The sequence below is a fragment of the Sus scrofa genome, chromosome 9 (assembly GCF_054392235.1).
Source record: "Sus scrofa isolate SSC_HxYL_T2T_F1_AM1 chromosome 9, Sscrofa_HxYL_maternal_Yorkshire_Landrace_v2.0, whole genome shotgun sequence".
Classification (NCBI taxonomy): Eukaryota; Metazoa; Chordata; class Mammalia; order Artiodactyla; family Suidae; genus Sus; species Sus scrofa.
In genome coordinates, this window is record NC_139391.1 from 89,750,182 (window position 1) to 89,761,693 (window position 11,512).

The window sequence follows — 11,512 nt, forward strand, 5'->3', positions numbered from 1 at the left end:
AGGATGAGCAATTCTTAATCTCTCTATGCATTAGTTTACTCATGTAAAGCAAGGAGAGCAATACGATTTTACATTAAAGATTCTTTAACTGGAATCCTAGTTCCACAATTTTCTAGCAGAATCACCATGAACAAGTTATTTAACCCTTCTTTGCTTTAGTTTATTCATTTGCAAAATGGGGATTATAGTAGTACCTACCTCATAGAGTTGATATGAAAATTAAGTGATTTAATACAAAAAAGTTCTTAGAACAGAACTTAGCACATAGTAGACACTATTTAAGTTATTATTACTATTTCATCAGCATCATGGCATTTTCCCAATAGTGGAAAGTTGGAGATTTTTTCATATGATGATTGGATGTCTTTGTATTCATTAGCCAGTATGATCATGTAAAAATTACACACAGGTGAAACTTTAAAAAACCTAAGTAGAAATAGGTAAGTAATATAATAGACAGATAATAGTATTTAAGTGGCATTTCAGTGTTTCAGTGGGCTATTTTTAGTCTAACTTTTCTGTGTCAAAAATGAATAAATAAATGTATCATTTTAATACAAGCTTGAAAAAGCTTATCCAGGCATAATAATGCAGGCATGCAGGAAAGAGAAGGGAAATATTATTTAACATGTGGTGGCTAGACAGTTGACCAGCTTCTGTCGAAATAAATTTCTATTGGAGAATATTTTATGTTGAGAAGTCAAATAATAAAAAGAGAAAATATAGAGGAATAATTAAGAAATCTCAATAAAAATGAATTTTGTAAATTTAATTTATAATTTTATAAAAATGAATTTATACAGTTATAACTTTATAAATTTAATCAAATGCCACATGAACAGGACTTATGGAATGATAGAGTGAGAACCTTGGTAAATCTCCTCCACAAAAACAGCAAATGACAGCAAAACCATTTCAGAACTCTAGAAATTGACCAAAGGCTTATAGCAATATGAATAGGGATTATTCAAGAAAAACTACCAAACTTCAGTAGAGTCTTTGATGTTTAACCTGGCCTACTCCTTGTCCACAAAAATGCAACTTAAACCACAATAAGAGGAGTTCCCATTGTGTCTCAGAGGTAACAAACCTGACTAGTATGTATGAGGATGTGGGTTTGATCCTTGGCCCTCGCTCAGTGGGTTAAGCATCTGGCATTGCCATGAGTTGTGGTGTAGGTCACAGATGCAGCTTGGATCTGGCCTTGCTCTGGCTGTGGCGTAGGCCAGCAGCTGCAGCTCTGATTCAACCTCTAGCCTGGGAATTTTCATGTGCCCCAGGTGTGGCCCTAAAAAGACAAAAAAAAAAAAAAAAAAAAAAAAGATACCATATCATACCAACTAGAATGATTATAATAAATGACAATGACAATAATAAATGTTGATGGATATGTAAATAAGTATGTTGGTGGGAATGAAATTTGTATATCTACTTTGGACAATGGTTTGTCAGTTTCTCAGAATGTTAAAACATAAATTATGAGAACTGAACATATTTGTCCTCACAAGGACATATTCATAGTTGCATTACTCAACATATCCAAAAACTGGAAAACTGCCAATCAACTAGATAGACAGAACAGATGGGTAGACAAAATGTGACATATGCATACAATGAAATATCATTCAGCAATAAAAATATTAACATATGCTATGTTGTGGATGAACTTTAAGACATTATGATTAGTGACAGAACCAGACAGAGGAGAACATTTATTGTATAATTCTATTTATATGAAATATCTAGAAAAGGCAATTTTTTTGGAGAAATAAAGTAGATTACTGGTTGCCTGAAGCTAGGAATGGGAATGGAGATTAATTGTAAATGGATAAGAACAGTCTTACTAGAGGAATAAAAATGTCCTAAAACTCATCTATGATAATGTTTACAGTAATCAGTAATATTAGTAATCATTAAAATGGAGTTCCCATTGTGGCTCAGTGGTTAATGAATCCAACCAGGAACCATGAGGTTGCAGGTTCGATCCCTGGCCTTGCTCAGTGAGTTAAGGATCCAGCATTGCTGTGAGCTGTGGTGTAGGTTGCAGACGCAGCTCATATCCCGCCAGCGGCTACAGCTCCAATTTGACCCCTAGCCTGGAAACCTCCATATGCCGCAGGAGCAGCCCAAGAAATGGCAAAAAGACAAAAAAAATAAAATAAAAAATAATGTACACTTGGTTGAATTAGATGATATTTCAAATATACTTCAGTAAATTTTTTACAAGAATATTTTAAGCTAAATTCCCCCTCACGAGTTAGGAAATACTTTATGGGGTATACTTTGGAACAATGGCGTAGAAGCCTGATTGGACAAAGAAGCAGAATTTTGGTTGCTAATAATTTGCTATGCCTGGTTCTGAGAACAGAGAGAAGAGAGAAACAGTCTTTTGGGAAGGCTTTGAGTGAAAAACCCATTGAAAGAATGTTCTTTCTTTAAAAAAGGGAGTGCTGGGTGTTAAGTTAAATTGCCAGATGAAAAAAAGTAAAATATGTATAAAAGGATTTGAAGCCAAAGTTGGGAAGCAGCACTTAGACACACTGTTTTTATTTATTTTTTAAATTATTTTTAATTGTTATTTCCCAATACAATTTTTCCCTACTGTACAGCATGGTGACTCAGTTACACATACATGTACACATTCTATCTTCACACATTATCATGCTCCATCATAAGTGACTAGACATAGTTCCCAATGCAACACAGCAGGATCTCATTGTTAATCCATTCCAAAGGCAATAGTTTGTATCTATTAACTCTAAGCTCCCCAACCACCCCACTCCCTCCTCCCTCCCCCTTGACAACCACAAGTCTATTCTGCAAGTCCATGATTTTCTTTTCTGTGGAAAGATTCCATTTGTGTCTTATATTAGATTCCAGATATAAGTGATATCATATGGTATTTGTTTTTCTCTTTCTGACAATTCACTCAGGATGAGAGTCTCTAGTTCCATCCATGTTGCTGCAAATGGCATTATTTCATTCTTTTTATGGCTGAGTAGTATTCCATTGTGTACATATACCATATCTTCCTAATCCAATCATCTGTCGATGGATATTTGGGTTGTTTCCATGTCTTGGCTATTGTGAATAGAGCTGCAATGAACATGCGGATGCATGTAGACACATTGTTTTTAAATGACGAAGAAATAGCTGAGTGGCCTTGGACAGATGTGTATAAAAGGGAAGCTGTATTGACTGTCACATATACGTCCTCTCAGCCTAGATTTTGACCAAGGAAATAAAGATTCACTGATAGATTCACTGATAAGGGGAAAACAAAGAGCTTAATTACTACAAATAAACATCTTTAATCACTGAAGTTGAACCTGGGGAAAATCCAAACTATATACACCACCTTCTTTGTTTTATTGAATACTACATATTTCACCTTTCTCTCTTAACAGGTTATGATATTTACTCTACAATTCATAACTATTAAAAAAATTATTGAGCAAGTACTGTGTTTTAGTTACTCTTCTAAGCACTTGAGATATAGCAGTAAACCAATATAATACTTTACTGCTAAATTTTTAGGTATAGAATATGTGTAAGAATTCAGAAAGTTTAACAGTAATGTGGTGGAAAAAATCATCAGGGAGTGGATAGGTTCTGCCTTGGGCATTTGCCCTTTTTTTAATTCTTAGACCTATAAAAATTTAATAGCATTGCCATTTTCGGTTTTTTTTCCCTTGAGTACTTGAGGGTTTAAGCAAAAAGATTATAAATTCATTTTTATGTTCTTAAAATTCTGTTTACGTCAAGCCATTAACAAATTCTAGTTCTTTAACATTTAATCACAACCTAAGTAAAGATAATTTAAGTCAGTAGTTTTTTCACAAAGATTTTTGAAGAGTGCATATTTTCAGAAATAGTGATAGTTATGTTTATTGAGTAATTTCTATAGGGCAGGCATTATACTGCCTTTAAATAATTTAAATAATTTAGTCAATCCTACAGCAACCCTGCCGGGAATATTCCAACCTTAATTATCTTCATTAACATATGAGAAATCTGAGGGCTAGGAAGTCTGTCTAAGATTATCAGGTACTAAATAGCATATCTAGGATCCAGCCTAGCACTGGGGATAGTTGAAAAACTCTTAAGAGCTTTATTGCAAATAATTCTGTCTGATGGCAATAGGAGAAATATTCCTAATAGAAATCTGAGGAGCAAAGATAATGGTCATATATCAGTGATATGAATACCATTCCTCAGTCTGGCCTCAAGACCCAACTTTAGTTCTTCACGTCAAATCTTGAATGGAACAGTCACCACCATGAGACCATTTACTTTTGTGATGAGAAGTTAGAAAGCTAGGAGCTAAAGACCTGAATAACAACATGCAAAGTTGAGAGTAATTTGGTAAACACTAAAAAAGACAATTCAGTTGCATAAAATTTCACAGGAAAAGTGTATGATCTTTTAAATGTGCTATGGGATAGAATTGATTGTCTGAAGTTACAAAGAAAAATCAGTCCAGCATTGGAGAAACAGAATGGGCTGTTTTAGCGAAAGTAAATTGTTGAAAAGTTGTCTTCGCAAAGAAATTTTGAAGAGTATGCAGTTGTTTTGGCTGAAGCAGATGGTGTTAATCATGCCACATTTGCAGTTTTTTTCACCTCTCCTTGAAATAATTAGCCACAAGACTGTAAGTACATTTTTCATGTCAAATGGACAGTGGCTTCAAAGAAATTGGAAAGCGGAAGTGCAAGACAGTGAGAAAAGAAGACTGACTTGATGCACGAAAGACAAAACAGCAACATTTCTTGTGTAACCACTGAACATGTGTCAGCAAGCATGAGGTCACTATTCATAGGAAATAATAAAACTAAAAAAACTAAAACTAAAATGGGTAGTTTATTACATAGAAGAAACAATGAAGTGGAGCTCATCTTGCTTATCAATGCCATAACTTGTAGAATATTGATAGCACAGAGGTTTAGTTAACTCTAAATTTAAATAATGTATATGAAAGTCTGATACAATTGCTAGAGAAACTAATACTAAATATGATATCTGGAAAAGAAGAGCAAAATCCTGGCTGCTGCCTTGATCATGTAACACTTGATGAAGTATCTTCTGGTCAGTACTCCACACTTTGCCTAATGGTGGCAAAGGAGGATGTGTTAGGATAACAGTTGTGTTACAGAAGGCATAGTAGAAGATCTCTTATTCAAGGCTATCCAACTGGTAATATTAAATTAGGTATTTTATATTAGTTCGCAATGTAAGTTTTATGACTTTTGCCTGTGGTCATCAGTACCTGAATTTTTAGTAAGGAGTAATAAATGTTTTTTTGAGTTTCAATTTAGTTTCTGTCAGATTCTAGTTACATGAGCAGAAAACAGGCACACCTCTGGTTTGGCCATGCTAAGACTACGTACTGCCAAAGCCTGTACAGTGCGTCACCAACCATAAAAACTAATGGTAATAATAATAATAGTAATAAAAAAATAATAATAATAATTGCAATGTTCTTATCAAAGTACTTTACATATATCAATTCCTATAATTGTTATCTTATCATTTGAAATAGATTATAATATATTCATTTTAGAAATAAGCAAGCAAGGATGCAGAGGGGTTAGGTGACTTTACTACATCACACAGCTAGTAAGTAGCAGAGCTGAGATTGAAACCCAGATATCCTACCTCTGTGCTTTTAAGCCTCATGTACGATAAACTGTGACAGCTATACTGAAATCACTGCTATAATACATACCATACTCTCCTCTTGGATCTGTCTAGAGGTTTCTCATTTTCTATTCCTGACTACTCTATGGAGTCTCTCTTTTTGCTTCTTCTCTAGGGTAGCCCAAGTTAACATTTATGAGAACACCATAACTTACATATAGCCTCTGTGGAATCAAGTTGCTTTTCTTCACTATTATAGAACAAGGTCCTGGGAGGCCTAAACATAAAGTGAATGGAAATGTATCCAATTCAAAAATACAGCATTCCGTATATCATAAAATAAGAATGCTCAGAGGGGCTATATCTAAACTCTGCTTATATAAACTGGGACTAATGATTGAAAAATGTTTTTAAAAAACTTAAAAAAAAATGTTCTAAGCAGTTTTAGAATGAGTAATTGATGTTTGTGGTATCCAGGGACAAATTAGTCATTCAGAAATTTGAGAAAGGAATAAAAAGCCCATGGGTGTTTCTGCAAATCTTGTTTTTCTTTTTCTTTTTCTTTTTCTTTTCTTTTCTTTTTTTTTTTCCTGTTGTCCCTGTTTATTGTAATGATCTGTCTGATTTGAAGATACCTCCATTCTCTATATTGTTAAGATCATTTAGGGGACATATGCATGTTTTGGCATGTCATAGATAATAGAATCAATCCTGAGATTGGTCAGTGATGATATAAGGAGATATAAATCAGAGAAATTAGTATTGCTAACCTAGGACTTCTCTCTCCTTACATTCTAACAGTACCCTAGATACATGCTCCTAAGTCTTAATTTGGTTTTTATAAGCTTAGCCACTACTGTAGCAATCATCTTTGGCAGCAATACGTCATTACCTTGCTTACTTCTCTTTCTAATATAAAACCAACACACTTCAGCCTTTGAAGTTTAATTCTTGTAACCAAAAGCTTTAAACTTTTGCCTATTCCAAACATTGATATGACCTAGAGAAAATGTCTTTATAAATTCATTTTGGGATCATTCTCACTTTTACCTCTGTCCATACTCACTGTCATTTCAACTATTTGTTCCCTGGTGTTGGTTTGTTTGTTTAATCCATGACTTTTCTTTATGGGAGTTCTTCTGACCCAAACTTGGTTAACATCCCTCATCCCCTGCCCGTCTTACAGACCAAAAGCCCTCCCTGGGACAGCCTTTTTTTTTTTTTTTTTTTTCTGATGACCCCCATCTCCATGTTCCTTTATAATGCTATTAGAAATACCAGCCCTATTTTCAGTCAACCTTGATGCCTAATTCAGAGGCCACAGGCATTAAGCTCTAAGGGGGAAGGAATACTAATTTCCTTTTATGGGGTCTTCTCATGATTAAGTCTCTGGAGTACAGCACATTACGTGGCATAGAGTGGATACTCAAATATGTGTTGAAAAAGAGAAGAAAAGAGGTAGGAAGAACATGAAGTCAAACATTCTTGTGTTCCAACTTTAGCTTAACTTTTTGCTAGTTGTGTGAATGTGAATGAATAAATTAAGTATTGTGTAACTCACTTTGCTAACTAGAGGGCCTAATAATATTTTCATATAGATTAGGAAGGATTAGCAATTTTTGCATCTAGGAACAAGGCAGAATATTAAGTATGGAATAAATAAACTGAATTCAGAATGTATACATCATATATAATTGTATATGAGTATACACTATATCATATATAATTAGATATGATATATGTAATAACAGATAAAAGCTAATAAAAGGAAAGGGAAATTTAATATGTTTCAGGTCAATGTCTTTAATACATTTGTTTTCCAAAATACCAGATAACTGATAGATAATAACTTGCCCCAATATAATGTATATACTAATAACATTATTTTTAAAGAGTTAAGTAGTATTTTAAATGGAGAGCAAAGCCAGTATTTACTATTTGTATTTTTTATAATTATGGATTTTAAACTAATCAGTAAAATGTATATGTTGCATATAAATTTCTATTTTTGTATGAGAAAGTATACTACCTAAGTATAGAAGAAAGAGTATAAAAAGTTTAAGGAAAATTTTCGTTGCTTTGAACAGCTAATTGTTGGTTACAATAATGGTACTTGAATAGAAATATGGATGCAATATAGTTTACACACTCATGTTTCAAGGTCTCCCAAAATATTATATAATTTGGCTTATCAGTTGCACTGGTCTATTTCACTTGTCCTCATAGCAAGCAAGGTAGTGAAATAGGAAATTATTTGAGTCAAGTAATTTCATTGGAAGTAATTCAGTTCAGTTGTAGTTTTTGAGTCTCTCTAGGACAAGTCAAGGTACACCTTAATTTATAATATCTAATGTTTTGAACTTTTGATTTTTCATGACTTTTTTTTTTATTGACATGAGTTATTCTTCCTACCCTTTTCCAGTTAGTTATTTGGATTTTCTTCCTGAAGAGAATTTTTCCATGCACACCACATAAAGCTATCCATCAGCTTCTTCCCATGCTTTGATTTTTATTGGAAACAAATCAGAAAGTTAGGAAAACTACAAATGGAAAAGATATGGCATGTCAACCAGTATAACTTCCTAAAAATGAGATTACTCCTTATAATTTATTTAATTTTATTATACCTGACGCTATCTCAAGAGCACCATTATCCTTTAATCGTAGTGTGAGACTATTATCCTTGTTTAAAGCTTAATGTAATATATTCAGTTTTATGTTTTCTCCCTTCCCAGAGTTGGAGGGAAAAATGTAGAGAAATATTTTGGCTGCCTAATTCTCCTCCCAACCATGCCTCTGCCAAGTCTTTTCCTTTGAGCCCTGAACCATTAACTCTTAGTGCACTCAGAGGCATTGCTAAGTTAAAGGGTATTCTCCTTACCAGGGAAGAAAGCCATTTATCATTTGCTGGAGAAGGGTGAACGAAAAAGTATCCACCTACATTCTCTGGTTAAAAAACAGCTAGCACCACGATCCTCTTCATTGCTCTCTCCCTCCTCCAAGCTTCCTTGTCTGTGATGCTTAACTCTCTCACCCAATTATTCAGACAACATCTAAGTATTTTATACTATATAGCAGGCATTTCCCTAAGCATAGAGTTTAAAAAATTGAAATCCTGTAATTCTAACCCTCAAAGTTGTGGGGAAAGAGATGGCAAACCACAATTACATACTATGTAAAGAGTGATTTAAAAGAGGAATTCATACAGAGTGATGAAAATAAAAAAAGACATTACCTCTGGGATTAGAGAAAGTCTTCATAGAAGGAATGGTTGAGTCTGGACTTGATATTTGACTTGAAGAATGACTTGAAGGAATTCATCAGGCAGGTTCATCAAGCAAAAGGAACAGAGTATGTAAAACCTGAAAGCTGGGAGTGAGTGCAGCACACTTGGCAAACAACTCTGAGTCACAAGATGCCAGAAAGGAAAAAGTGAATTTGGAACTAGATTATTTTTATTCAGAAAGATCTGATCTGAGAGTTTGGACAGTTTAAATAAGGAATACCTCAATCAAGTGTATATTTCTAGAAGTTTATCTTACTGGTATAGTTCTGCTGCAAAGCTACCATTTAAAATGTTTAAGTCTGGTTGATTATGACCATATTCTAAAGTGAGAGAAAGGCAGGAGAAGCACCATGGAGTAGCCAGGTAAGAACTTCTGAAAATCCTTCTGTCCATAAAAGTGATGAGGACAAAAATAGTCAAAATTAACTTTTTCAAAACTCTGAAAATTGACCAAAGGCTTACAACGATACTAGGAGCATTTATATAAGAGAAATGGATGATGTAGGAGTGGTGTCAGCAAGATGGCTGTATAAAACTTTCTTCATTGTATTTCTCCTTCAACAGCAATAGGCATCCATCCACATGCAAGTGCCTTTGAGGGAGCTATGGGATATACCACCTTATGCCAAAGGGCCTGAGAGGACCCACCCAAGCATTAGGTAATAGGCATACAGACTTCATCTTCGTCGTGAACACAGCAGTGGTCTGTGAATTGGCTCCAGGTACTGAGTGCCCTCTATGTTCTCCCCTGGAGAGCACTGTCTTAGACAATTACTGGTGAATAGGTGAGCTTTTATGGAAATCCAGGAGAATGTACAGCACTTAATTGGAACAACAACAAAAACAACATCAACAAAACAAGTTTGAGGGCATTAGATAAGAGCAATAATTTAATTTTATCCGTATAATTTCCATGTAAGGTGGCATAACCAAGTTCCAAGAGAGATGTTCTTGGCCCAAGATTTCTCTCAAGGAGGAGATGAATAATATGTGAGTGAACACCCAGTTTTTCCAGCTGGCTAGGTGGGATGCTGCTACAAAGGCATTTCTCTCTTTTTCCGTCAAAGTCCAGAGTTGTGAGCTACATGAGTTGAAGACGAAAAGAAGCTGGACGAGTGGCAGATAGGGCTCTCAGAGGGCATTAAAGGAACATGAATTCTACTAAGTACACACTGTGGACATTATGAAGAAGCTGCCCATGAGCCGCTGGGGATTCCTCGCCTGTGAATTCCCCTAATGGCTGATAGGCACCCCCAGAGCTCTCTGTGCTTCACCCACACATTTGTGGTCAACTCCTTGTGCGTGCTCTCAATGGTGGCAAAAGTCAGCTTTGGCCGAAGACTACTAAGAAAATGCAGAAAACTGGGCTGAATCTGCAGGCCAGGGGGGCCTGAGCCTTAGCACCACACTTGGGAAACCTCAGTAAGATCAATGGTTGACTTTTCATTCAGAAACCATGGACACTAGAAAGCAAAGTGCTGAAAAAGATTTATCCAAGAATTATGTATTTTACAATTCACCCTTCAAAAATAGAGGAAAAAGTAATTCATTTTCAGACACTAAAACTAAAAGACTTTATTATTAGCAGATCTGCTCTACAAGAAATATTAAAGGAAGTCCTTCAAGTCAAAATGAAACTAGGCACTGAGAAAAGTAATTACATAATTTAATAACAATTATAATATACTTTTGTTTGTAAATATTTTCTTCTATCAGATATTAAAGATGAATAAATCAATAATTATAAAACTGTTGATGAGATTATAATATACAAAGATGTAATTTGCAGGATGATAGTAGCACAAAGTAGTGGTAGTAAAGGAAGCTATATTAGAGCAAATCTTTTGTAGAATATTAAATTTAAGTAGATATTTATTTGAACTAAATTTTTTCAGTTAAGATGCTAATTGTAATCCTGGGGCAATCACTCAAAGAATAAGTTTAAAAAAAGAATTAAACAAAAGTTTGGAGTTCTTTTGTGGCATAACAAGTCAAGGATCTGGCTTTGTCACTGCAGTGGCTTGGGCTGCTGCTGTTGCCTGTGTTCAATCTCTGGCCTGGAAACCTCCATATGCCATGGGCAGGGCCAAAAGAAAGGAAGGAAGGAAGGAGGGATGGAGGGAGGGGAGGAAGGAAGGAAGGAAGAAGGAAGGAGAAAGAAAGAAAGAAAAGAAAGGAAGGAAGGAAGGAAGGAAGGAAAGAAAGAAAGAAAGAAAAAGAAAGAAAGAAAGAAAGAAAGAGGGAGGGAGGGAGGGAAGGAAGGAAGGAAGGAAGGAAAGAAAGAAAGAAAAAAAGAAAAAGAAAGAAAAAGAGAGAGAAAGCGAAAAGAAAAGTTTAAAATAGTGTATCAGAAAATATCTCTTTTGAGGGAGTTCCCATCGTGGCACAGTGGAAACGAATCTGACTAGGAACCATGAGGTTGTGGGTTCAATCCCTGGCCTCGCTCAGTGGGTTAAGGAACTGGCATTGCCATGAGCTGTTGTGTAGGTCACAGACAGGGCTCGGATCCCATGTGGCTGTGGCATAGGCCCCTGGCTAAGGCAGAGGCCTGCAGCTGTAGCTCCAATTCAGCCCCTAGCCTGGGAATTC